Source organism: Triticum dicoccoides, chromosome 3A, assembly GCF_002162155.2.
Source record: "Triticum dicoccoides isolate Atlit2015 ecotype Zavitan chromosome 3A, WEW_v2.0, whole genome shotgun sequence".
Lineage (NCBI taxonomy): Eukaryota > Viridiplantae > Streptophyta > Magnoliopsida > Poales > Poaceae > Triticum > Triticum dicoccoides.
In genome coordinates, this window is record NC_041384.1 from 749,686,634 (window position 1) to 749,688,253 (window position 1,620).

Below are 1,620 nucleotides of genomic sequence, written 5' to 3' on the forward strand. Positions count from 1 at the left end.
CCTCATCGTTTGTGATGTTTATTATCTATGTGTGTTTTCAAAACTATGTGGAATTTGCGTTTCTCGTAATGATAAGTGATGTTATATATTTTTGATCAGTATGTTCTTTTAGGAGTAATTGTGTTTACGGTTTTTCAATACTTTTTTTGTTTATGATTTATAACGATAAACACCCTTGCCTTTCACGCACTATACATGCAGTTTGTTTGCCCAGTTCTTTTAGTAACAAAAATATTGTTTTTTCATAGACGCCTTATTTTTTTGACAGTAGTTATCTTGAAAGTCGTAGATCTACGAGAGTGCTGTCAAGGTCCGTAGCTGCGTGTGTGTGTCTTTTTTTGTGAAGGGGCCGCTAATTGCATCTCAACAGCCGACTTCTAACTAAGGGGGTGTACGTGCTCGGAACAGTTTGATTTTTGATTGATAAGTTGTTGATTTATTTTTTGTCTATCAACAGCATGAAACTTTTTCACTGAAATGAATGATTAAGTGTTTGGTTTCCTAATCCTGTAGTGAGATTTAATTTTTGCAGCTTTAATTGTATTTAGTATCTCCTAATAGGCACAGTCCAGAGTTGAGGCTTTGCCATAGGATGCATCTAAATTATCTCATATCTAGATTATAAACCATAGGGTGCATTGTGTCATGATTCGTGTTTTTGTAACACGCGCTGGCAACTCGAGCCCAATTTTTTGGCCCAGCTGCAAGTCCAACCTTGACTCTCAACTGGGGGGCTGACCTTTTTGTTTGAGTTTGCAAGTCTACCCTCGACTCATAACTTGGGACTCGTAACTAAGGGTGTTTTGTGTTTTGTCGGGGCGACCAGTTGCGAGTCGATCATCAACTCGCAACTAAGGGTGTCCGTGTTTTACGAGGGTCCACACTTGCATATCAACTATCGACTTGCAACTAAGGGTCTTTTGTGTTTTTCGAGGGTCCCGAATTGCATGTCGGCTATCGACTCGCAACTAGGGGGGGTGCCTGTATTTGTTTTGTCGGGGCCACCAGTTGCATGCCGACCATCGATTCGCAACTAAGGGGTGTGTGTGTGTGTGTTTGTTGTGGCCCCCAGTTCCAAGCCAAACATCGACTCACAACTAACGATATGTGTGTGTTTGTCGAGGGTCCCCAGTTGTGTGTCAATAACCGTCTCGCAACTACGGGGAGTGTGTGTTTGTTGAGGGTCCCCAGTTGCATACCGACCATCGAGACACAGTAGGGGCATGTGTGTGTTTGTCGAGAGATCCTAGTCCCATGTCCACCATCGACTCGCAACTGGAGTGTGTGTGTTTCTCGAGGGTCCCTAGATGCAAGTCGAGCATCGACTCGCAACTAAGGTTGTTTGTGTTTTGTCGAGGGCCCCCAGTTGCATGTCAACCATCGACTCGCAACTACGAGGAGTGTGTGTTTGTTGAGCGTCCCCAGTGGCATGGCGACCATCTACTCGCAACTAGTGGGTGTTTATGTTTTTGTCGTGGCACCTAGTTGCAAGCCGAGCATTGACTCGCAACTAAGGGTGTTTTTTGTTTGTCGAGGGTCCCTAGTTGCGTGTCAATAACCGTCTCGCAAAATAGGGGGGAGTGTGTGTGTGTGTTTGTGTTTGTCGAGGGTCCCCAGTTG